This window comes from Caretta caretta, chromosome 10 (assembly GCF_965140235.1).
Source record: "Caretta caretta isolate rCarCar2 chromosome 10, rCarCar1.hap1, whole genome shotgun sequence".
Lineage (NCBI taxonomy): Eukaryota > Metazoa > Chordata > Testudines > Cheloniidae > Caretta > Caretta caretta.
In genome coordinates this window covers 74,930,409-74,957,439 of record NC_134215.1, presented here as the reverse complement: position 1 = coordinate 74,957,439, position 27,031 = coordinate 74,930,409, and the positions used below count along the sequence as shown (strand labels likewise).

Genomic DNA, 27,031 nt, shown 5'->3' with positions numbered 1-27,031 from the left:
TATATGTGCAGTAAGGGTACTTCAATTATATATATAAATGCAAGTAATATTCAGCTAATATAGAGACAGATGACTAAATACAGACATATAATGAAATATATAGCTGTGTATAAAATATGGATCAAATAAACACACATGCTAAATCTAAAATATGGTTGTGTATTCATGTATTATATTTTATACACACGTGTATACACATACACCTATCTCTGCACTAGTATAAACACATACACATATTATATACTGATTTAATCATTTACAATAGAAAATATTTCACATTCCAGGCACGGGCTTTCCCTGGGATGAAATAACAGATCAGAAGAAGCACTCATGGACTCCTCTTTCTGGCCATTTTAGTACCTTAGAGAAAGCTCTCTAACGTGGGTAGTTATAGAAAATAGGGTTTAATATCTAGTCCGTTGTTAATTGTTTTAAAGGCAGTTTCCATATCCCAGCCCTGACTCATTTTAATCTATTAAAGGGGGTTGGGGGAACATAGCCTCAGATTGCAAGGAGAAGAAGCGTATGGATGGATGTGAAGTTCCTGAGGCACCTTGTATTCCCAGGCACTTCCGAAGAACGACGCTGAGCATGACTTTGCTAGGGAGTGAAACCCTTACAGCGAGACATCCTGATTCCTGCACAAGTGGGACTGAGGAAACAGACCCCTCACCCACGTCCCCCCCTCACTCGACAGTGAATTGTTAAGCGAGGAGAGAGAAAAAAGAGGGGGTACAGAATGGCAAATGGAGTGTGTCTGGTGGCTTGATCGAGATTCATTTTGCTGCTGCAGTTGGAAAGAGTTTAGAACATTACAGGGAGATGGGAGATATGGTGATGCGTAGGTGGTTTAATGTCAAAGTAAACAGGTTGAGAACAGACCATTTAAAACCCTATATTTCTCTCTTTACTGGGTACATTCAAGAAGAAATCATAACATAACTGTAGGAGAGGCAAAGAACTCATCTAAAGGAGCTCTCAGCAAGTCTCCTCCCGGACAAAAGTCCACCTCCTGTTGGGCTGGGTATTGATCAGGAGAGGAGCCGAAGATGTCACCACACTAAATATTTACTGATCACACACAAATAGCCGGGACTTGAACGATTTTCTCCTGTGAGGAGAGTAGAGAGAGAAGGGTAAATCATTTTATTAGTGTGTATAAAGCAAAGAGCACACTCTGGCTTGGAGTGTTTTAAGATGTGTCTTCAGCTGGATGAAAAGAGTTAGGGAAATCGATATCAAGTGATTAGGCGACCCAGTAGAGAGAGGCTGTGAATTTCATGGATTTGGCTATACCGGGATGGGGAAAAGAAAAGAAAAATATATCGGGAGATTAAAGGGAGGAACCCATTGTAGCAGAACCAATGAAAAAATAATACCCAATCAGCCCGAAGAAGGTAGGAAGAATAAGACCCACATTTCTAAAATGATCCCTATCAGCTAGGCAGAGGAATCAGGAGCACACATGAAACAGACAAATAGGAGGCGAATAGGAATTCTATAAGGAAAATACAACTAGGAGAAGGACATAAAAGTTTGCCCCACCCACATGTAAAGCAATGACTGAAACACTGAGAAAATGGTGACAAAAGACATAACAGCGAGAATAAAAAGGAGAGGGTTGGAGTACATGATGGTCAGACTTTGAGATCAAGTTGAAGGGACTTCAGTTATCTATCTCCGTCAGGCAGGAATGTCTTTAATAACAGCAGCTACAGTCAATTCATCTCAGTGGTGGGATTTTGTTCCCACCCCCTAAAATAAACGTGGTGAATAAAATAGATTTTAGTGTTTAACCACAGCGCGTTATACTGTAATAACAGCTCCTCTAGTCTGTAATCTAGAGATTACTGCATTTCTAAGGTGACCACGAATGGCACTTCTGAAAAAGACAACATGATTAAACTCTGCTCTACCCGTATGAGTATTTTAATTCGGATGGGGATTCTAATGCAGGGTCTTCAATCCCAGCAGTTTTTAAAGGACTATTCAATTCTGTCTCAGGTACAATCATATCAGTTGATGTGTGGTAGTAGGTTATGTACAACTCTGCTTCAGACAGTCGTGGCAAGTAGCAAAGTATACAAAGCTAGAACTCGACAATGACTCTGCCAATCAACCCTAAGGTAGACTATTTAAAGAGTCTGGTGAATTTTTGCATAGAGTAAGTGTTATTGTCTCCCTATTAAAGGGACTAGCTGCCGCGGACATCTTTTCTTTGGGGGAAAAACCCAGACAGGGTGTCACTGAATAGAACTAAGTCAATACGCCCAAGGAAAGTTTTTAGAAGCAGCTCGAATGATGCTATTTTCTGAGAAGGATGGAGGCACCTTAAACTAGGAGCCTCAGAGCAGAACTGATGGGAAAATGGCTTTTCACTTCTCCAAGTGCTAATTTTGCTACCGGGAACAAGCACTGGAGTTAGCAACAGCTAGGAATAGGCAACTGGTTACTTAATATCTAAGAAGTGGCCGAAAAAAATGGCTTTTCATTCCTTTGTGTGCCCTTAATCCAAACGCTATTTTCTCCCTAAATTAAGGCTACGGGGTTCACACTGCCCTCTTGGATCACTAATGCAACAGGAAACCCCAGGATAGACACAGACTAATTAACAGTTTTCCATAGCTGAAGCGGTTTTTAAGAATCCCAGTGGATTAGACCAATATGTTCAGGTGTGAGGCCAGCAGGGCCTATAACGCCTCCCACTATAATCTTATAACCTCTTTACCTAATTCCTTAGATTGCAGATAGGAAGAGTCTGACCCTCGAGGTCGTAAAGAGCTTGGTTTCATTAACCCTTCCCGCTCCAGCACAGAACCAAGGTTAACTACGCTAATCTAAAGGGTGTGTGTGTGTGTGTGTGTGTGTGAGAGAGAGAGATGCTAGGGAAGAAAGGAGATTGCAGTAGTGTGAGGTTCAGTGTGGCTGCAAGGTTTAAGAACTCTGATCCTTCTTATTCCTTTTTTCTCTAGTACGAAGGAAAATGGAAATGGAAAGAAAACTGTTTTGCCTGCCTGCATATACATATATAACATCCATGCATAAACCTTATAAATATATGCACACTTCGGTAAAACAATATTTTTGATTTACTTCATTGCAAATTTTCTTTTTCCCTACTTTTAAAACGTGGAGTAAATGAAGTATTCTTAAAATGTCAGATATTGCAAAAAGAAAAGTATATTTACCAGCTCCAAAACAATCGCTTTAGATTGCTCTCCATAGTCAAATTATAACTTTTAAAGAAGAAATCTAGAAATAATTCTCAAAGTATATTTGCCTGCTAGCACACCTGGCTGATATATTAATAGGTAGTTGCAGTGTATTGATTCAAGATTAATCATTGATGCTGAAAGTTAATAACTCTCAGATTGTATCTACATGCCGATATATGTATTTACACACACAGAATAACACTGTAGAAATTTGCATTTTTGCTTCATATTCTCTGTTCTTAAATCTTTTAACTTGATATTGAATTGTATCTTTGAATGCTATCAAACTACTTTTTAAGCAAAGAAATTGTTTGTAGGTTTCTATGTATTTCACACAATATTTGTCATATACAAATCTTAACCTATACATTTGAATTGGGTTTTTTTTATTTGCTTGTTTGCTTTTTCCCAGTATGAAGATAGAAATCTGTTAACTGCTGAGGCAGGTGGGTACATTTTTGGTGAGTATGTTTAAATATGATCTCTGCGTACTTTTATGTTATTTTCAAATTAACAAGATAACTGGAATAGCAAAGAATATGAATGATAACTGTAATATGTTCCTGTCTATTTAACACACTCTGATTTTAGAATATAACTAGATTTTAATCCATCACTCTGCTAAACAAAAATTAAAAAAAAAAAAGTAAACCGCCCCAATAATAGTAATCATTACCTTCTATTTTTACTTGTCTTCCTTTCAACAGACCTAATAATGAAGTCTTTCTAGTGGCTTGTGATTTTTAAGAGACAAATCCAAAATAATTAGCAGAATCTTAGGCAGTATAGAATCATATACTTATTAAATATTCAGCTTTAAAATAACATTATCAAATATAAAAAAGGAAAGCTTTAGTTTTATTTATAAACATTCTGAGGTTCTTTTAGGGTTTTTTTTTTTTTTTTAAAAAACAGAAACAGATTATTTAGGGAAGCAGTTACTACATTCTAGGGCCTGCATTAGGCATTACTTAAATAGAAATACAGCTATCAGAAATATCCAATAAGCCTAGACAGGGACAGACAGATGTACACACATAACCACAGCTGAACCACATGACATGAATTTAGGAATTTTTTTTATCAATTACCTATTTATAGCCTCTTAATTAAAACTTCCCCTCCTCTTAAAGGCTGAAGCTTTCTTGGAAATATTTTAAATGCATATTTTAGACTCTGTGTTCTGAACTGAATTAAGATGAGCTATTTTACACAATAGTGAAATCCTTCTCTGTACTGCCTATCAATCTAGTTATACATTTCTTCACATTTCCTCCCTTATTTTTGCAGACACCATTTTTAAAATGGTGCTAGTTTTGTATGAAAGTCTAATTTCTATTTATAAGGAATTAATCAGTCTTATAAAAAATCCTTTGTGTTTGAGATAAATTGAATGAGATTTTATCATGTTAAAGAATTAAACTAAACTGAAAACATTAAAGCAAGGGGATACCAGCAAACAGTGAAAAATGGCAGGTGTGGCCTTTCGTGAAAAGCTTGCCTTATATCAAGAGCCAGGAAGAACAAATTTTAAAAACTAGGACCAGTTTTAGGTTTTAATAGCAAACAATTACATACAACTTTATTTCCAGCTACAGTATTTAATTTGATCTAAGTATTATCTGATAATGAAATAACCCTATTTTGGATTTTAAATATATTAGTGCTTATAAAAATATTATGGTTTTAATCATATCCTAATCTTAGGTATACTTAAGTATTCAGCCTCCTTCGGACACAGACCAGGTAGCTGAAGTCAGTGGAGTCATTTCAGTCCCTATATTTACCCTTTTATATTATAGTATATTTTGTTACTAAATCTAAAAAGTCTTGCTACAAGAGGGAAAATAAATTCATAAATCGAGTGAGATCATTTTCGACACTAGCAATTTAGTGTTATGCAGAATACAGTTATTTACTTCAGCCATTCTTTACACTTATATTCAGCAAACATCTCTGATAGTGACTTGCAAATGTCATTTTGGCACTTTTAAACCTTGCACAGTTCTTCACCTAAAAATGAATCCTTTTGACCGACACTGAGCAGTTAACCTGCCCAATGTGTTTCAGATCCAGTTGCAGTGCTTCATAGGGAGATGAAATTGTCATCCAAATAGTAGAACCTGAGAACTGGGTTGCTTTAGAATGGGAGGGGATCCCTAAAAAAAAAACAAAACAAAACCCAAAAAACCCACCCGCAATAGTACAGCATGTCATACACCAATAAAACAGATTTGATAACATTGCTCATAAAAGTTTTCTTAATAATAAACAAGAAACTTTATCCCAGCTAAATTAAAATAGGGCAGATGTTGGGTATGGGTCAGATTATCCAGCCTTTCACCTCTTTGCCTTTGGCACAAAGGTGCCTGACTTTTTCTTCATACTATATCAGTTTCTAACTCTAAGGTATTATTCCTTCCCGAGCTTTCTACTTTTATTTTATGTTGTTTTACTGTCTAAAATTCAAAGTATTAATTCAATAACAAACATTCTACTCTTTGGATTGCTAGACCCAGTTAGTGAGGAGAAGCTTTGGATAAAAGTTACGGATCTGTTAGCTTAAAAGAAAAGTAGGAGCAGTAGAAGCTGTTCTTAGATAGCTCAGTTCTGGCTGAGTGGTAGATAACTTTATATGATGATGGTAGCGGCTTCAGTACAACTGGCTTCCAAGGCCTGAGACCTTTAAATTGTTCCCTTGCAGCATGTGTTCTAAATGTTAAAAATGCAAAAGGTCCCATCACTAGAGGTATTTAAAACTAGATTAGACAAAGCCCAAGGAAATATAGTTTAGTGGACAATCCTGTACAGACAGGGGTGGGGACTAGATTATCAAACAAGCCTTTTCCATCAACTGTTTACAGATCAAGACTATTAAATTTTGATGCCAGTACAATGTTATGAAGAAAAAGCACAGTTTTGTCCATTTGGAATAACTAAATTTAGGCTGATATAAGGCACAAATGGAGAGAATTGCCAAAGTTGATGTTTGGCATAGTTTTGCATGGTAGAGTTGATAAAGGCTGGACACTATATGAAAAACACTCCCTGCTTTGCAGCTGATAATGACTTGACACTCAGCTTAGTAAACAACTGTTGAAGGTTAATCAGGATTCTTTTCTGAACTGGATATTTAGAAGGAGGAAAAGTGAAAGCTGTTTCTTTCCCCCAGGCCCCCCTTCTCTTTTCCAAGGCATTGCTAACTTTTATGATTTTTTTTCCTCCTCTTTTACTATCTGTCTTTGTGCCTCAGGGCCAGTGAAAGAACACTGCAGATTCTAGATTGCTTTCAGAGTTTGCCTTTGCTGATGATGGATTACCATGTCAATTTAAACGGCATAGGATTAATTTGTTTCAATGATTTCTCTTTAGGCTGAATGCCAGCCTTTTTTCTATCTCTCCCCTTGCTCTTCAGAATGATAATAATAATAAAACCTTTAAAACAAAACAAAACAAAAAACCCTATCCATATCCCACTTTAAGAGACAATAATAGAAATAGACAAGTTAGGTGTAATGTTGCAACAGAGTTATAGGTTTGAGTGTTTTTATCTCATTCTAAAAGGCTGAAGCATACAGTCAGTCACATTAAAATGAAATTGGATCCAACGTTTATTCAATAAATACTTGTCTTGTAGGTAATCCAGAGCAGAGTGCTTTTGACACATAAGGACTTAATTTGTCTTGGATAACAAGTTATTAATATGGCACATTTAAACTTGCCACCTACAATAAGGTCATTTAGATCTATAACATGACTCACAGGATGGTTTTAGAGAACTTCATAGAAGCAAGAAACAACGTCTGAGACTCTGTCCTAGTTCTAGAATGCTGCTACATATTTATGCATTTTACTCATTGTTTGGATCTGTTAAGGAGAAAGTTCACGACAAGATTTTTGTGGGAAATGAAGCAGCTACTCAGAGATCAAAATTAGGAAAACATCTCCAGCTTTTCTTTTAAAACATAACTGAAATGTCCATGTGGAGTAAGTGACTCGGTTTTTTGAAATAAATAATCTTTAAAGTTATGCTGTCTCTGTTAACAAAGTCATTGCAGGTTTGAAAGTGAAGCTAACAACGTTCATTTCTGGGGTGAAATTCACATACATTTTACATATACTTTGTCCATGTGGTTTGCAAATTACTTTTCTTTCAGTAACAAGCAAGGAAGAGTGAGCATAATCTACCCATAAATGTTACTGCTCTAATTTGACTGTGCAATGTTTGTTCATGCATTAGCTGCACATATAAAGAGAGGTGTGTTATATGGTGGTGATCTATACATAACTGAGCACACATGGATGCTTTTGGGATTGTATTGGACTTCAAAACCAAAGTGGTGTGCAATGAACTGTTTAAAAAATTGGTAACCTGGAAAAAGAATAAACTCAATTTCAGTCCTTCCTCTATCCAGGCCTAATAATGCCTGTAAGAGTTGCATTATGACAGATATAGTTTGCCTTGTGGGCATGCTATACAGAAGACACTTTTGCAGCCAGTATCTCTAGTTCCACAGTAACTGTGAACTGTATTATGCTGTTTTAAAAGTTAAAGGTTTTGGCTGCTCTCAACATAGTATATTTTGTTTCTATAAGAAATAAAATCTCCATATGAGTTCTTTCTGGGAAAAAGGATATTACACATAAGTTGAAAAATGCAGGCAAGAAAGGCTAATTGAATGAAAAGAGAGAATTAGGTTAAAAAATAGAGTGCAATCTAGTATCACATTTTTACTAGCGTAACCTGAAATGAAGGTGTCTCAAAGTCCCTAGTGATGCCAGAGTGTTTAGATGTTGGGCACAGATGGAGACACCTATTGAAATGTGTCTGAAGAAGATTAATAGGACTTGTCAGTGTTGGGAAAGCACTGCTTTGCTGTAAATTTCTACTAGCACAAGATGAATTACCGATGAATGCTCAGTTATCAACCCCATCACTATCATTCGACACTAAATCAAATTGAGCCGTTATCTACAATCAGAAAATTTCTTTTAAAAATAGGCATACACCTTTAGGCTGGAACTCTTGAATAAAAGCACCCCAGAAGACAATACTTTCTGTGTTTTGTGTGTCTCTTCACTAAAGGATATATTTTAAAGTTCTCACACAAAAGGCTTCTTTTCAATAATGAACTCCAAATGCAGTGTACAATTGGGCTTGTCAAATAACAGAAGAAGTTATTCATAAAATATCAGCTTCATCATATAACATCTTTACTAAAAGCCTGATCCAAAATCTACTAAAGTTAATGGGAGTCTTTCTATTAAGTTCAGCAGGCTTTGGATCAGGTCCTATATCTCTGACACAAGGATTTTTGCCCCCCTGGTGATAATGCATAGGTTCCCCTACTTTGGAAGACCATATATCCTAACCACATTTTAATGCCGAATATTGGTCAAGACTCATGATATAATAAATAAATAATAATAAATAATAATTATAATTAATAAGATAAGTAATGATCATAAATAACATATTTAGGAAATGGCAGCTTAATACAATGAAATGTGTGTTGACTGACTGAAAAGCATGTTGAGCAAGAATTTTTGCTTCCATCCTTTACTGAAGACTTGCATAAATATAATGAAAATTTACCAGCAAAGGGACCAAATCTACTAGATCTTCCTTTACCATCTTGATTATTATAATTAAACAATATATTTTTCATTCAGTTCTGAGAAATTTCTTCTCTTTACCCAGGGATAGTAATAATTTTGCCCAGCTGATTTATTCTTACATGTTTCTAAAAAGTCAGCTCCCTCTGGCACCTTTTCATTATTATTATAGCTAAGAAGAGTCACTTATGTTTAGGGAGGAATGCCAAGGAATTTTCCCTCATCTGATCTATGTTCCCAAGCAAGGGCATAATTCCCATTATGCAGAATCAGGACCTAGCTATGCAAATTTTAATAATCATTCAATAACTTCTCAGCCAAGGAATATATCCATCTTTACCCTGCCACCTTATCTTACCTGTAGTTTACATCACCTTTTACTAAACATATTACATGCTGTTTACCATGGGCTGCAGCTGGAAAGCCTTTGTGTTTCCCACCCCAGAGCCCCTCATTGACCACCTACAAAATTAATTGGATAAGTAGAAATAGTGGTTTACTTGTTTATGTTCAAATTCTGATTTTCATGAACTTAAGGCCAGATCCACAATTGGTGTAAATTGGTGACTTTTAATGGAGTTAGTAGCTGATTTACAGCATCTGTTTCTTCTAATTAAACCCTTTAAAAACCATTCCCTGAAATTAGTTGTAGGGGAAGATCCTTTAAATATGTTGGTATTATGTAGAGTATCATTGCAATCTTTAACTTTTCAGCAGGAAACATGCAAAGAGAATATTAATAAAGTTCAGTGCAGTGAGAAGCTAGCTAGAGTGCAGCATTGGAGAATTATGAACTACTGAACATAATCCATACACTCCATTTGGTTACTATAATACTCCAATCTGTATTTATTACCAACCCACTCTGATGCTTATACAACTAAATTTGCTAGATTTATACACTCTAATGGTTCCACAATGGGAAAAACCTGTGTTCTTTATCTCTCCTTTCCTGTCCCAAATAACCCCTTCCATATACACTCTAGGCTTTTCTAGACCTTGTCTGGGTTTAATCACAGGCTGCGGGACAAAATGTGCATTATTAAGAAATATAAATATTTTCAGAAGCAATCAAAGGGTTGAAAGATTGATTCGGCATGTAGATTGGATTTAATTCGAAGCAGCTTTGTTCTAATGAGGACTACTGGGATACAAAGACAGCAGCCGGTTATGGCCACCAGTTGGGAACTTTGATTCATTACAATAACCTGTCAAGAATTTCAGCTAATCGCTAGGTACTAAGAAACACAGTGCTGGGTAGCTGGAGGTCTATTGTTTTCAACCTCTCCCTCCAGAGAACAGATTTACATTTCATATTATCTGTTTTACAGCAATGACAATTATGTCTAATTTCTTGCTGCATATGGGGCCAAATCCTGCAGTCTCTTACTCAGGCAAAACTCCTGTTGATTTCAGTCTGAGTTTTGCCTAAGTATGGAAAGACTTGGCCATGGATGAGACCTGAGTCAGTCATAAATCAGCATAACTACATTGAATTAAATGGATCTGCACCAATTTAGACGGCCTGAGGATCGGGCCTGGTTAGTTTAACAGTGACTTTCATAGCAACCTTTTGGGCCAAATTCTGCTACCCTTACTGATGTAAGCAAATGGGACTATTCAAGAAGGAATGTACTATTCAATATGAGTAAGAGTGGAGAGATCTTGCTCTTTGTTGGCCTGGAGGCTTGTGTATTTTTATTATTGTCCCAACAGAAATTAAATGCCATGCCTATAGAACAGGGGCAACATAGAAAACCCAGTAAAAATTGATAAGAACCATCATTAACAAATTTATTGCTTTCCCTTTAGACTGTAAAATATATTAGGAAAACTCCTTTGGTGCACAGGGGTAATATGTCACAGGTACTATTAACTTGGGGAATGCAGGACTCCGACAGCTTTACTAAATGTAATGCATACAGTTAGAATCACAATACATACAGGATCAAACACTGACTAGTTCTTCCCCCCACCATCACTTTGTCCATGCAGGCTGAGAAACCCTGATTTCTCTGAACTGTTTCACCCATCCACAGCTGGAATTCCAAAGTGAAATGAAAATGGCTTTAAAATCAACACTACATGGGAGCCTGAGAGAACAAGTTTTCCTTTGTTGTAGGGTATAGTATTATTTGCTGTAGGTTTTTGATATACATTCTAAATTAGGCCTGCAAAGGCATGCTTCATCTTTAATTCATCACTCTCAGCTGAAAGAGATTAGCAATGTCTAGCACGCACCCTTCGCATGGTGCTGACCTCATCAAGTATGGCCTGAAATTAATTAGCCTCATTCATTCCAAATGGAAAAGGATAATGGAACTGCATTTTAGAGATGACCATCACAAATTGTTTGCAGCATATTTAAAAGCCCCCTCTCTTTTAAAACTATGTAGATTAAAATTCTTTCCAGCACTTGCAAATCAGAGTTATCAAGGGACCAGGAGCAGAAACGGCTCAGTCTTATTTGTGGAACTGGAAGTCACATGGTGAGTGTGTGCGTGTGGTGTGGCTGTAAAATAAAGAAGTTTGTCATTGGCAGAACATCTGGAATTAAGTTGATATTTCCAGGTGCTCTGGCATAGCTGGGCATCAAGCACATGATGTTTAAACATTCTTTCGCTGGATCATTTAAATCAATATGAAATCAGTGTTCCTTTGTCATTCATACATGCAAAGTGCTAACACAAATTCCAGGTTGGCTTTAGAATCCTACATCATTCATTATCTAATTAGAAATCAGAGCAGACCTGAAACAGCATTCCTTTGAAGCATCCTGGGCCGCAGCTTGAGATACTTTTATTGTGTGACCCACATCATGTTGCATCCTCCAAAAGTCTACGGGCTAGATTTTAATGGTAGTTAGGCACCTAAAGATGGAGATAGGCACCCAAGTGTTTTTGAAAACCCTACTAGGTGTTTACCCTCATATTTAGGTGCCTAAATACCTTTAAACATCTGGCCCTGTGTCCCTTTCCAGACACTCCACTTGCATTTTAAACTATTTCTGCTGATTCTGTTTAATCACTGAAACATACCATTTGCCCTCTAAGGGTAGTTCCCACACCACCAACGGGGGATGAATCAAGACAGGCCAAGGTTCTGAATATTAAATTTGCTCTCTTACCTAGCCAAATATTCATTAGGAGACTCAGGGCTCCGAGACTGATTGTGTAAAATGGTTTTTTAAGGGTAAGAGCTCGGTGCCCATGATTTTAACCAGTCCTAGTCTAAATTTTATATTTCCTGCCCCTCACAGTAGCAGTAAGGGAAGAATAAATCCCTAAATGCAGAACTGGAACTAGCTAAATACTGATCTGATACAACAGGGTGAACTATAAGTCCATTAATTTCAGTATTCTGGCTCCAGCAAGTGTCCTGTGCCCGATACACCAGAGGAAGAATATATTCATAATGCACATGGCCAGTGCTGAACATGGGGGAAAAACACTTTGTGACATCCGCTATGACCACCTAATGCCCCAAAACAAGAGATTTAATTACTGATCCTTTAGCACATATAATACAAATATTTGTCCTGCTAATGTTCCCACTGAAGTTCTAGTGACTTCAAGATCAGACCCATTATTGTTGGTCATAAATGAACTTGTATATTGGCTAGTTGTACCCAGAATGAAACCACTCAGCTCCTTAAGCTTCCAAGTTAAGGTTAGCCCAGTAAAAGAAAAATAGATGTCAGAAACAGAAGAAGAAGAAATCAGACCGTAGGTATAAAGCTAGGGGAAGCACAGGCTAGATTAAATTGTTATGTTAGCCTGTGGAGTGATTTAGTGATTTTTTTTTTTTGTAGTTTTTATCTCAGCTCAGAACTGTTTCCTCCTAAATTAAACAAAATGTTGACGACATGAGAAGTGAACTGACCCAAAGGTGCACCAATCTGGTTCCCCAGTCGTCTCATCCCTGATCCACCGACTGCAACAACCTATCATTTTGGAATATTAAATGTTCCTCATATCTTTCATCTTTCCAAAGTTCATGTCACATCCTCTGAGCTGGACACTTGGGATTTACTTTCCTTTTTGGTTTCTCTGTTAAGATCAAGAGACTTCTGATTCTGCAATGAGGTCAGCTTGAGTGGACGCAGGCACTCAAATGAAGTCCCAGAGGCTGGACAGATTTGATGATGAATTTTAGCAGACAGAATCCCTGCCCACTGCAGGTACCTTCTCTCTCGCAGTCCCCTCTCCCAGCTCTCCAGGGACCAAAAAGAAAATGGTGGTTTTTTTAGTTTTTATCATTTGCAGACATTTCATTGGCATCCAGTTATGTGATGTGGCCCATGGGGGACAAGAGATCCAATTTAAAAATGATCTGGATACATGCTTTTAGGAATAAGTACGTTTCCAAATAAACCAAGCTTTTTAATCTAGCCTTTACTACATTAGTACTGCAAATTAATATACGCTACACTCAGAGATTCAGATGTTTGATTTGTCATAATTAAATATTGTTTTATTTCTTGCATAACAGGTAAACAAAAAGGCCTACTTGCAACCTACTAGTTTTTGAATCCAATCATTCAAGATACAAGTTAGCCAGTGATTTTAAAGAACTAAGTCATGATGCTTATTACTATGGATGGCCCATTTTATCTCTGGTGTAATGCCACAGACGACTATGGAAGTGCACTAGAGATAAATTTCACTTGTTCTTTTTAATATAGACATCTTGTAATAATCAGATCACTTTTAAGTAATACAATTGGATTACACAGCTGGATTAAAAAAAACAGTTTTGCGCGTACACAGATCATTTGATTCACAAATACAGGAAAACTCAACAACTGTTTTACAGTGGATATCACACTAGACTACAATTTAGAATCGTGAGAAAGGAAGGAATCTCCCCCTTCTTCCCCACACACATATTCTGCAGTTAGGCAGAATGTAATTACCAACACTGGAATTTGGCCACAACACTATGACCAAGAAAATTTTTGCCCATTGAAGCAACAGTTTACTCACTTTCAATAACGGCATTCATGAGGCATTGCAACAGATGGCTTACATCAGTGGGTAACCTTATGTACTCCTGCTGGCTGCCCTATTTGAGGCACAATGTTGTGAGTTCAAGATGGAGGATCATCCTTAACTCTGAATGCTCTTTTGTGGGTTTGAGTCAGATCTTTAGCCTAGGCAAGGATTTTTGTTGTCATTCTTTTTGAGGGTAGGGGAAAATTTTGTTAATGCATACGGATAGAAAAAAAATGTTTATACTGTATCAGGATCAAAGAGTTATTTGTACTCTTGCTGCAAGTCCCTGAAGCAGAGCTTATGGGGGACTTTTTAAAGGCCCAAAGAGCAGTTAGTCATCCAAATCCCAATGAAAGTTGGTGAGAGTTTGGAGCCTAATGACCATGAGTGTGGAAATATCCCTTTATGGTGATGTAGTGCTATGTCGGGCCTTTCTGGGCTTTGACTCATGGCCTGTATGTACTTGGCACTAGAATCACTGACATGCTGTGGGTTCTCCTTCATCACTTGTGGCATTACTGAGCCACTCATATCTAGCAAGCATGCATATTGACACAGAAAATATGTTGATTAAGAGTGTGAAGCAGTCCTTTACCACACTTAATTTTCTTTTCTTTTCTTCTTTTCTTTTCTTAATAACACCAACTATTACTCCTTGGGAGTAATTACCAACATTTCTATCAGTGACAGTCCTAGAAGACCACAGCCAGTACTTGCTCTCTTCTATCCTGAAACTAGGCAAACTATTTCAAATGCTTCTAAGTCAAAGATTTGGGCTTGAAGGCTAACTTTATATATGACGCCTCTCTTGCCTGTTAGAGCCCTGCTTATACAGAGTCCTCACACACAGGCTAGGGAATTGAAATCAGAGGGGCTATTTGAATTTCGGGGTGGTGGTGGGGGAAGAGTTGGAAAATGACTAAACTGGCAACACTGGAACTGTTGACCTATGAGGGAGTTCGGGTGTGGGTGTGTGTAGGGAAATCCCTGGCCCTGGCAACAGTTGTTGCGCCATAGGACTAGTTGTACATGGGGCTTCATGTGTTACTTCACGTCGGACTCTATAAGACCTAGGACCTAAATCCTTAACAAACACAGTACTAGTGAGCCCCCATGTAATAAAAATATGGCTGAATTCTGCCATGCAGTCCCTTTGAAGTCAAGGGGACAGATCCATGGCCTACCCTAAGTTCTCCTTTGCACTGCTCCAACAGAAGCCCAGTGTCAAGCTGCGCCAATAGGGTAGTTAAGGGTTCCCTTGACATAGGAGAATCCCTCTGCATTATGAAGCTGGTTTAGCAGTCTTTACACCATCTGTTCCCCTACTGTAGGATGGGAGTGTTCAGGTTTGGGCTGGTGATGAGAAGGGACTGTGACAGGGACTGGCGGGTGTGGGACCAAGGCATACAAGGCCAAAGGAACTGTCATTCCAGCTACTGCTATAACTTGTGACAGGTGATGATTCAGCTCCCCGCTGACACAAAAGACCGGGGTGGCACAAATGTACCTTTGCCGCCTCCCCTCATCTGCCCTTTGTGTGAACCCAGTGAAGCTCAGGGAGAAGTTGGTCCATTGACTGGATATAAGTTGGGTCTTGATAAGGTACAGTATGAACCAAATACTTCCTGCAAAAATTAGTGCACTGTGCAGGCTACATCTAACAAATAGGTTTAATATTAGAGATGAGCAAGACATTTCAGATAAAATAAGTCTCCACCTGAACCTACACCTGCTTCTCAAACTAAACTCAATCTGTTCCTTTTCTATCCATTTTCTGGATGAAGAAAGCAATGTAGTGGTGTTGCACCATAATGAATCCTGCTTCAAAACCTGAAAAGTGCAATGGGTGCATGCTTAATACACTGAAAAATAAACAAATACCATAAATGGAAAGCCCATATTTTACACTGAGTGTTAATGGATGTGCATGTGCGTGGAAGACTATTGTGGTCAGAGACTGCTGGAATAAAACTGAAATAAGTCATCAGATAAAATAAAATGTTCCCAGTGACACTCTTAGGGGACCATGCTCCTACCTAAAAATAACACTGGAATTACACACAGAAACACTCCCTGGGATCTGGCAAGCACTTCTAAGTGGGCTGTGCAGTCTGCTCAGTTCTTACAGTAACTGTGCATGTTAAGTAAACACACAGCAGTCACAGAATGTCATCACAAAGAATGGACTGATTAACAGCACAAAATTATGTGGAATAATTTAAACTTTATATCCGCACATGAATATAGGTCTATATATATTAATGGGCTTCCCCTCTGCCACAAGCTGAGTTGTACATGGGTGCGGTTTGAAAGAGAGGCTGGGAGAATGAGAATTGAAACACAGGGCCACCCGTGGCTAGCTCTAGAGGATGCTGGTATTGCTGTGTGATAGCTATAGATGAATGATTGTTTGTTGTGTTTTCTGACAATGTGGTGTCATCTCATTCCTTCAGATATCCATGATGCTACAATATATATACAGTGTAGTCTGAAAGTTTAAATATATAAAGAGAAGTTTAAGAATAAAATCCCCTGGCTAATGAGTATTGGCAAAGGCTGGTGTAAACTGATGTAGCTCCCATGGAATCCAATGGAGCTATGCTGGCTTACACCAGTTAAGGATCTGGTCCTGCTTTTGCTTCTTTTACTCTGTCAGAACACTGCACTGAAATTGGTGGAATAAGAACGGCAGGATTGGACCATGAATGAGTGGCTGAGTTAGAAAGCAAATTAATTCCTGCCAAAAAGTTCAGCAATGATTCAGAAGTATGTAAAGTGTCTGCTTTGAAAAGTGTCAAGTAGCATTTGTGACCAATTATCCAAAATGAAGAGGGGCAGACTTATGTTTACACATACTAATCTGCAGACAGAGTTTGAAAATTACAATTCATGAACTTGTAGCATTTTTCCCCCCAGTCCTGGCACTTATGCATGTGCACATTTCCTTGTGATTAACAGGAAAACATTGTTACAAAAGTGCACACATGCACGCACGCACACACACACACAGAAAAGCAGAGTAAAGGAAACTGCCATGTGGCAGCAAAATAATTAAATATTCCATGATACAAAAAAGATCATGGATCATTATATGAGTAAAATAGCTTTATCAGTTAGGCTGAAAAATTATGCATAATGTGTCTGGATTTGTTATTTTTCCCCCAGCTGTGAAGCCCTGGGAAATAATGTACACAAAAGAATTTCGGAAATGAAAGCTGTCTCTGCTATCTCCTGTTTAATTAACACAGGTATACCAATTTTACCCCATTTATCAAGATATTACAGATGAAACTGTAACGAACAGATGAGAATGTTACCGTTAGGGCCGCAAAGCATGGTTCGAAATGAATCCTGGTGGCTGTTGCATTGTGGGCAAGATCAAGCTTGTTGACTTTTTGGCCAGGTCTCACAGGTTTGGATGAGTTTGTGATTCAAATTTAGGCAAGGTTTATTTTTCAATTGATAAAAGTTTATTGGGCCTTATCCCCTCTCCAAACTTAACCCTAAGAATGGCAACAGCTTTAAAAACGATCCATCTTTCTTTCTAACAGGTTCCTGATGTTAAGGGCCTGACCTTAAAAAGAGTGGTGCACAGGTCAGGCTACAAGGGAGGATATGGGAGTAAGCTACCCCTGACCTGCAACCCTACCAAAAGCAGCTATTTTAATAGCCCGTGCAGTGTTTTCCTGATCAGCACCTGAAGAGATGCCTTCGAGCTAATTCCCAACATATTAACTCTATGAGGGCTGAATGATATACTGTATCAGTATGTATATTCCATTTCCAGCCTGGCTGGAAATACTTGATACCGTAAGAGCTAAATGTGCCTTTTAAAGCACCCAAATAAAAGTTCACAGATTCTGCATCTCTTCAGCTCCCACTGACTTCATTGACATTTATGGGTGCTCTGCACATTTGAAAACCAGGCCACTTACATCTAGGTGTCTAAATATAGATTTAGGAGCCTAATATCAGCCAGCCCGGTTTGCAAACTTCTGATTTTAAATTCCCTGTTAAGAGAAAAGGAACAGCATGGTTTGCAGGAGTGCAAGCTTCTTTGTCCATGTGCCTCAAATCTTGACCTAACAAGACTCATCACTGTGGATGAGTGGGTGGCTACGTCTTCATGGCCCACCCATGTCCTTAGCCTCTCTCCTAAGAAAGTCAAAAATGGGTGATCATTAGTACGAACTGTGTCACTTTTTATGGTGAAGCTGGCACTTATCTATCAGTAAACAGACAAAGTTGGCCTAACTCATTTCACACTAAGAAAAGGAGGACTTGTGGCACCTTAGAGACTAACACATTTATTTGAGCATGAGCTTTCATAGAATCATAGAATCATAGAATATAAGGGTTGGAAGGGACCCCAGAAGGTCATCTAGTCCAACCCCCTGCTCGAAGCAGGACCAATTCCCAGTTAAATCATCCCAGCCAGGGCTTTGTCAAGCCTGACCTTAAAAACCTCTAAGGAAGGAGATTCTACCACCTCCCTAGGTAACGCATTCCAGTGTTTCACCACCCTCTTAGTGAAAAAGTTTTTCCTAATATCCAATCTAAACCTCCCCCACTGCAGCTTGAGACCATTACTCCTCGTTCTGTCATCTGCTACCACTGAGAACAGTCTAGAGCCATCCTCTTTGGAACCCCCTTTCAGGTAGTTGAAAGCAGCTATCAAATCCCCCCTCATTCTTCTCTTCTGCAGGCTAAACAATCCCAGCTCCCTCAGCCTCTCCTCATAACTCATGTGTTCCAGACCCCTAATCATTTTTGTTGCCCTTCGCTGGACTCTCTCCAATTTATCCACATCCTTCTTGAAGTGTGGGGCCCAAAACTGGACACAGTACTCCAGATGAGGCCTCACCAATGTCGAATAGAGGGGAACGATCTGCTTGCTATGCCCCTACTTATACATCCCAGAATGCCATTGGCCTTCTTGGCCTTCACTTCATCGGATGAAGCTCACGAAAACTTATGCTCAGATAAATTTGTTCGTCTCTAAGGTGCCACAAGTCCTCCTCTTCTTTTTGCGGCTACAGACTAACACGGCTGCCACTCTGAAACCTGTCATTTCACACTGGTCACCAAACAGCCTCTGGATAGTAATGGCCTTTGGACCCTGACCAGCTGTGCTGGATTTGAACTCGTGAGCTCGAGACGAAAGGCAATATATTGCATTACAAAGCCATTGGGCTATCCAGTCCCCTGAACAGACGCTTCATTAAGAGAAATAAACAAACACTTCCAGCCCGTGTTAAGCAAGGAGTGAAAAAAAAAGAGGAAACATCTGCAATTGTGAACGCTTATTTGTAGCAGCTGCCTTAAAGCAACACTGAAGTTGGCTGGAGCAATGTTGCCGTGGCTGCTCTAGATCACTTAAAAACCAGCCTGATTTTCTGATAATTAAAAAAACACCTGCAATATCCATCACATCACCTTTGGCGTTCCCTTCTCGGCACCATTCTGTTCCCTCATATCTCCTCGAGGAGGCATGTCTGTAAAGCATGCAAACCTTAAGAGTACAGCTAACTAGTGAATTATAAGTAGCTAGGTGTTCTAACAGGCTCACAGGGACCCTGCAGGGTGTGCCATACCCATTTCCCAGGATGAGATGAGCAATGTGCCGTTGCATTACAACACACGGCCTCATGCCTGAAAAATAATGGCAATCAGTGCTCCAGTTTCCAAACAAGCTTAATGTTTTATAGGGAGGAGAGGCAAGACTATGTAAGATGTTCTCAAAATATCCATTATTCTTCTACTTATGTCTGATGAAGCTGTGCTTGGGGCATGATCTGAGTGATGGGTACCAAGAGAATCATAGAATCATAGAATATCAGGGTTGGAAGGGACCTCAGGAGGTCATCTAGTCCAATCCCCTGCTCAAAGCAGGACCAATCCCCAACTAAATCATCCCAGCCAGGGCTTTGTCAAGCCTGACCTTAAAAACTTCTAAGGAAGGAGAAGATGGATCTAAGTCCATTTTACCTTTCCTCAGGGCATCTCAAGGTCAGATTAGCCTGTGGAGTAATTTAGAGCCGCCTCAGAGATACTCTAAAGTACACCAGAAACAACGTCTTTCTAGGGGTCACTGTGCTGGGCAGGATTACTAAAGCACAATGTGCTCTGGATATGCTCTCTCAGTCCCTACCATGTACATGACACCAACATAGATGACACCTGTTGGACAAAGAGTAATTGGCTTAATCTGCAGCAAAGGAGATTTAGGTTAGATATTAGGAAAAATGTTTATAAGGATAGTTGAGTACTGGAAAGGGTTACCAAGGGAGATTATGTAATACCCATCATTGGAGGTATTTATGAACAGGCTAGACAAACTCCTGTCAGGGATGATCTACGTATACTTGGTCCTGCCGCAGCAAGAGGGGATGACCTCTCTAGGTCACTTCCAGCCCTATATTTAGATGATTCTATGACATATACATTGTGAAGAGAGAGCTCTGCCAGCTATGATGCCAGCTATGATGCCCAAAGATTCTCCCTATGCAAAGAGAGTCCACAGGAGGGAGACTGAAAATTTCTTTAAGACACTGCTTTGTTCTTGTTGTCTAACCTTTAGGAAAAGAAAAACACCACAAATTGCCAGTGTGCAGTTCTCTTATTTGTATGTTATGCATTTAATGCAATACAGTCTGGAAAGCAACTTAGTACCAGTTATTGGGGAGGAGGAGCACTCTTGCATCCTACCCTCCATTGAAAGGGAGAGAAGTGGAGATACAATGGAAATGTGTATGTCTTTGATGTGCGTTCATGTTGTATACACCAGTGCCTATGCCTGAGTCATTTAACAACAAAAAACTTGCAGTCAAAAATACCTTGAAATGCTGATATCATCCTTGTCTAGATGTTCGCAATCAGGCATTGTCACAAGGGATCAAGGGATAACACAACAAAAATCCAGATGAGGTATCCATACAAATGGGTTGACATTAAACAGCATTCAAAGTTCCTTTACTTTACTGAGAAAGAAGGTGGGGGATAAGAAAACAGCAACATAAAAATCTTTGTAATATATTATAGAAGCAATGAGAAACCTATGCAATGTTTATATTTTTATATTGAAGAGAATCCACTTCTGTTGCTTGAATGTACTGAGAACTGGAAAAGGATGGGCCTAACCAGGACGCATCCGTTAATTTTCCTACAGTCTCACAAACCAACACTGATCCTAATTAACTGGAATTGGTCTAGCTTGAATGAACCTGTATTCTCAGACTGAGCCAGAAAGACTCCCCTTCACTTTTTCTCTTTGCTGTTTCTGACTGAGAGACATGAGACTCTCTTTGAAGTTTGCATTTGCTCTTTGCATGATATGTTTGTAACACTGTGATAGCAACAGCTTTTGAATCACAAATACTCTTGCTTTCCATTTTCAGCCAATAAGGTGCAAGTTCTTGTTGCCCAATCCCCACCTTCAGCCAAGGAACAGGTACGAGTAATCCATTGAAAGGAGAAAATTAAAGACTAGAAGGTAAGCAAGGACTGAAGTAAAACAGGCATATTCACGTGGCAGGAAATGATTCATTTTTATACCGAAAGAAGATTTCAGATGGGAGTTCTCATCGTCTTGGAATTATCACAATGGCTGGGGCTTGATCACTGCAAAGACAAATACATAATTTATTCACTGTTTAGTATTATTATTATTTCACTCTGGGATCAAGAGGGAAATAAAGTTGGGTTCTGAAGGAAAAAGCTCCAAATTTAGGCACAATTAGAGCAAGAGTAAAATTTCAGGGCAAGTGGATTCATGTTCAAGTTGGAGTTTCCCCAGTGCCAAAGTCTATCTTTAATCCCCAGCCCAGCCATAACGCTTTGCTTGACCATTTCTTGTTCTATTCAATAAAGCATATATTGTTATCATAGCAACAGCTGCGTCATTTATACATCAAAATATTTTATCAGTTCAGCCCCTTGGAATTTAGCATTTCACTTGTAAGGGATCCTATAATACACATTAGTTATGCAAACTCTACCTTCTGATGGGTTGAGTAATTTTGTTATGCTATTTGTATTTTACAGTGCATTGAAACATTTCCTTGCATTTTATTTGAATATCTTAGGATGTTGCAAGGAAATAATACAAAGATGAAAAAAATAAATCTTAGCATATAATATGGACACAATTTACATGCATTACAGTCTCTTCTTTGGCAGCTGTCATTCCAGTCTAGATTGTGAGACCTGCACTCATGTTGGCTTCATACCTTTGCTGTCCCATCAAAATCAAGAAGCAAGAAATGGCATAACTAATGTGTACTGTTGAAATCAATGGAACTCCTTGGGAGCACAGTTCTACTCAATGTGAGTTAAGGTTGCACAATTTAGCCCTCTAGTAACTGTTATTACTATTGCTACTTGGAACAAACTTTATTAAGTAGTTTTGACTTATTTAAATATTTAAATGCATTATTTGAAACAGCAAAACTACTAATATAATTCATTCGTTCTTTGACTATGTGATTTGTCCTATCCTGGGTATCATGAAGGGTTATTCTTGCCCCAGCTAACATTCATTCTATCTACCCATCTAAATCTTCCAATGGAGAGCCTCAGATTTCACTTTGTGTGTCTGCAGGTAATACACAGAGGACTGCCCAGACAATGACAAGGTTGTATGTAGGAGGTAGAGATAGCAACACAACTAGATCTAGTATCAAGACTCAAAGCCTTTCTAACTTCTAGAGGGTTTGATGCATTCACTGAAGTCTGGCCAACATGACCTGAGGGTATCTGCATTGTTGAGAAGCTTCCAAACATTCTACCTCCCTTTCTTCCTCTCTCTATCCTCAACAAGTCCTGGAACTATCTCTGAAGACATTTAAGGTAAGAAAGGGAGCATTAATTTTTGTTGTGGGCAAGAAGTTAATCTATTTAGTTATATCTAGGATGTAGTATCTAGTATTGTAGCACCCGGAGCACAAAACACAGTAATTCTACAAAGAGATTTCTATAGGAACTCTGCCTCTTCCTTAGGAAGCTTTGCCCCTGCCTCTTTCTCTTTTTCTTTCATTTTTGCTGTTCTCATTCCTTGTCTTATGTTATTGCTAAAAAGCTTTTGTAAAACCTGAATATGGAGAATGTTTTGTTTGGATTCAGTCTTATCCCTTCCAGTACTTTTGTTCCACAGCTGAGGACACAGAAACCAAGAACACCTTAGCTCTGGCTCCTGTGAGTTTTGTCTAGCCGACTGTAGGTGCATCATCCCAGAGAAACACAGCTGTCACTAGAGGACATCTCTGGTGTAACCAGGCGTCAGCCCATTTGAATGTCATATGATTTTTTCTCTCTGTCTTTTCCTGCTCAGGAGGAAAGCTGCTGCATTCTGCATAAGTGAGTTTAGTAACCTCCATCTTCAACTCTGGATTCTGAGAACTGCTAAGGCCCAGCCTAGAAATGATGAACACATAGATCATTGTGGCCAGATCCTCATCTAAGAGTAAGTAGTGTAGTTTCCTGTCAAACTATCGGAGGAGGAAATAATTTCTTGCCCCTGTTGCTGCCTTGATATCCAGGATCAGTGGTGAGTCCAACAAGACCCCAAGGCTTTGTGACTGATGGTCAACTTCGGTGAAACACAAATGCAGGGTTTAGTTAGTAAATTTCTTCACAGACTCAGACATGCAGGGTTTGTACTGCCTAAAACCACATGGAACTCACCTGTCCCCAGATTTCATCACAAACCTCAAACTCAGAGTAGGTTCAGTGAAATATTCACTGAAGTTCATAAATCTTTCAAATGAACCTAAGCCAAACCATCACCCATGGTAGATTCTTATGGTTTTGACATTAAGATCAGGCCAAATACCCAGCAGATTTTAGAATGAGTTAGGCTCTGAGATATTGAATCCATTCTAAACATGAAACTTGGAGTAAAATGGGGGAGAGTGTGATCTTCATGCATTGAAACCAAAGATAATGTGTTTCAGAAATTTGAAGGCCAGAAGACCCCATTATGATCATCTAGTCTGAATTCCAGCATATCTTGGAACACAGAAATACACCCAATAATTTCTGCATCAAGCACATAATTTCTGGTGGAGTTGTTAGCTCATATCTCTTAGAAAGATATTTATTCCTGAGTCATAGATGCCTGTGAACATCAAGTTTCACATTTTTCCAGGGTCAAGTAAGTGTGTTTGGGGGCTAATCTTAGAGATTTAAATATCTTTAATGTCAATGTGGGAAATCTGTCCTTGCATATGGCAGATGTAGGTATGCAGCTGAGGAGAAAGCCAACAGCAGATTGAGACAGAGAAAATCGTATGGCATCCTCAGCAAAATGTCTCTCCTTTGTGTCTGGGGCTTTCACGGGGATTCTTTTTACTGTTGTTTTTGGAGCCACTATTTGGTTTATCTGAAGCTTTTGAAGCCACTATTTGGTTTATCTGAAGGCTCAGTTAACTGGTGCAGATTCCAGAGGGAAAGACTTTAGGGGCAGATCCTTCACTGGGGATGACTAGGCTGGTGAGCCTGTGACTACTGAGACCACTGTTGTGTCTAATTTATGTACACACACCTGATCCATTGAAGTGAATGTTACTTATGCTCTTAATGAAAATTATACTCTTAGAAACCTAAATGTGAATTTAGGAGAGACTAACTGTAGGCTCCTATTTTTGACAATTTGGGCTTGCGAGTTTTCTGGGGCAGGGACTGTCTTATTTGTTGGTACAGTGCCTAGCCCGGTGGGCCCTGATCCCTGGCTGGGGTCCTTAGGCACTACCGCAATAGAAATAGTAAATAATAATGGAGCTAATTGGCAGAGCTTTGTTGACTTCAGATGCCAATTCACATCAGTTGAGATTCTGGCCCTGTGTCTTTATTCATCACCTGGCATGACAGTCTCCCTAAAACTAGTAGATATGAAGTGTAGGAATGAAATGTGACTTGGGAGATAGTGTTCCCTAGTGGACAGAGCACTGGAATGGGATTCAGCAGATCTGAGGTCTATTCCTGGCTTTGCCACTTGTGTGTTGGCTGACCTTAGACCAGTCACTTTAATCTCTCTGTGCCTCAGTTTCCACATCTGTAAAGTGGGGATAAATGATACTTACCTCTTTGGTAAAGGGTTTTGAGATTGACTGATGAAAAGTGCTGTAAAAGAGGTAGATATCATTATTGCAGTCCTTAGAGCATGAAGAGGATGGACTTCTGATGGAGATGATGCATTTAAACAATGGGGATATACATGCGTGTGTGAACACAGACATGGATCTCTCTGCTTTTGGTTCCAGAGGCTGAAGGTTGGCTGTCGTGGAGACCAGAGAAAAAGTAACCAAAAGAAAGGAAAAGAAACACTGGAGAATAAAAGTACATTTGAAATGGAAGAAATCTACATTTCAATGAAAATACTTTTAAGCCATTTCAAATGACTGAGTGAAATAATTACAAAGTTTGGAAATAGAGAACAGTAGCTTTGATATCTTTTTCTTTTGTGAAGCAATTAAAATAAGCAATTTTTCAAATACTAAGCAGAAAATTGCTAATGGCTGAACCCAAAAGCTTTCATTTCATTCTTGGGGTCTTTTTTCTTCTAAAAAAGACCAAAAAATATTAAGGTGGTTTTCTAGATAGATTAGTGCATAAAGCAGTTGTTAGTTGGATGTCATAAAAACTACAGCGGCACAGAATAGCTGAGATTAAGAGCCAGATTTAAATCATGCAACAGTCCAGTTAATATCAATGTATAATTAAGAAAAGCATAAGAAGTCTGTAATGGTGGTTTGATGGAAAAAAACTCTAATAGGGTTTCTTTGGGAATTTTCCATTTCAGTCGCTCTTGTAGATATATAATGGATTTCCTACCCTGTCTTTGGCATTCGCGGGAATCATCCAAAAGTTAAAATCAAGCCCTAAAATGGAACACATGTAGACAAATTAGCCTATCTGGAGAGCGGTCTTTATAGAATGACAATTTGAGCTCACGCTCAAAATTTAGTACAAATGTCTCAAATCTGGTGTGAAAACGCTACTTGCCATATAATCTTAAGTAATGTAATACTAACCCATTTCCTCACCTTTCTAATCCTGTTGAAATTCCTAACAATTCAGAAATATGAAACTATGGGTGATTAAACTTAACTAATTAGTCTATTTAAATGGCAAGGTTTTCTCTAGTCATGTATATTAGTAGTACATTGAGGTGGGTTCTTCCATTGCTGGCAGAGAGATTTAGAGTCCACGGTTCCCCATTAATGTCATGGAGTTTCATGAATCTCCCACTCTTCACAGGATAACTAGATCCCTTGAATGAAACTAAAGGGGTGGCATCTGCCTTACCATACAAATCATCAAGGAAGTTTGGCCAACTACCCCGTAGGACAGATGCTGCTTTTATGGTTGTGCCTTGAATGTCTAGGGTGCACTGAAGTTGTAAAATTAAGGACAGTGTGTAGCTATTTTAGCATGTACACAACTGCTTAGCGGAGAGGAGAGAAGGACTGGCACTGGATTAAAGCACAATATGTTTGTTGCCATCACTTTGTTTTTGGCCCAATGAAAGCTGAGGGAACTATCTCCAGAGTCCAGGAAGATTGCAAACTCAAAATAACCTGTTACCTCAGGAGCAAGCACAGAAGGGAATCATTTTATAAGTCATTAGAACATATTAGCCTATAATACACTGACTAGAGTAAAACAGGGTGCATTATTCCATCTGTTTATATATTCCTTTCCAATACTAAATCTGTCTGGAGACCTTTCAACATTATATTATTAAACACTGAAAGTTCTACAGTCACATTCACCATTACTGCTTGAGTCATCATGGTCCAGATCTTTTTAAATGGTAGCTCAAGACAGAGCACTGGTGATTCTGAGCGCAGCTTTCAATATATTTATGCAATTCTTTGAAACAAAGTCAGTTAACTGAGTCTTTTCGAGCAACTGTTCATAACAAAGGTAAGCTATACTGATAAAACATGAAAAAGGGCTTTCAAACTTGTCTGACGCACACAGCAGATAGACCCCAAATGGGTGAAGAAACTTTCTCCACTCCTGCACAAAAGCCATTCATCTTTAGAGCTCGCTTTAATTGTGTTCCAGCCCCCTCACATGGAACCCAACTGAGAAGATTGAAATAAACCAATACACCAGTTACCTAGTTACAGTAAATCTAACATATACATAGAAAAGATAGAATTTCCTTTACTAAAGTCCATTGCAATTGAAATTGCTTGAAGA

At 38.8% G+C, this 27,031-nt stretch overlaps 2 long non-coding RNA genes across 18 annotated transcripts in view; one reads left to right on the top strand and one right to left on the bottom strand.

The window, feature by feature from the left end:
• LOC125643369 (uncharacterized) overlaps window positions 1-27,031 on the top strand; it is a 134,315-nt gene that overhangs the window by 4,624 nt on the left and 102,660 nt on the right. For 5 of the 17 annotated variants that reach the window (XR_012670303.1, XR_012670298.1, XR_012670304.1 and 2 more), the window contains 6 exons: window positions 3,628-3,676; window positions 16,991-17,073; window positions 21,223-21,317; window positions 21,989-22,150; window positions 22,425-22,672; window positions 23,154-23,285. This is a non-coding gene — a long non-coding RNA (uncharacterized LOC125643369). Of the gene's footprint in view, window positions 1-2,989; window positions 3,071-3,627; window positions 3,677-12,888; window positions 13,012-14,279; window positions 15,428-16,990; window positions 17,074-21,222; window positions 21,318-21,988; window positions 22,151-22,424; window positions 22,673-23,153; window positions 23,286-25,083; window positions 25,344-27,031 lie in introns of those variants that run through there. The other 12 variants (XR_012670301.1, XR_007358699.2, XR_012670302.1 and 9 more) reach the window with 9 other exon arrangements.
• LOC125643371 (uncharacterized) lies at window positions 20,430-25,103 on the bottom strand. The gene is made up of 2 exons (XR_007358706.2): window positions 24,904-25,103; window positions 20,430-21,445 (listed from the first exon to the last, which is right to left on the bottom strand). It is a non-coding gene; the product is annotated as an uncharacterized LOC125643371 (long non-coding RNA).